Raw genomic sequence first — 201 nt, forward strand, 5'->3', positions numbered from 1 at the left:
GCCCCGGACGGTCGCCTCGCGGCGCCCGTCTGCTCGGATAAAATGACACAAAGTGTCAACTACGAATGTTGTCCATCCAAGGAGGGAGCGTGATGCCCGGCCGGCTCCGAAAACACAGGCCGAGAGTCGCCCCGGACGGTCCGCCTCGCGGCGCCCGTCTGCTCGGATAAAATGACACAAAGTGTCAACTGCGAATGTTGT

Source organism: Syngnathus leptorhynchus, unplaced genomic scaffold (assembly GCF_054491065.1).
Source record: "Syngnathus leptorhynchus isolate UIUO unplaced genomic scaffold, UIUO_Slep HiC_scaffold_714, whole genome shotgun sequence".
NCBI classification, from domain to species: Eukaryota; Metazoa; Chordata; class Actinopteri; order Syngnathiformes; family Syngnathidae; genus Syngnathus; species Syngnathus leptorhynchus.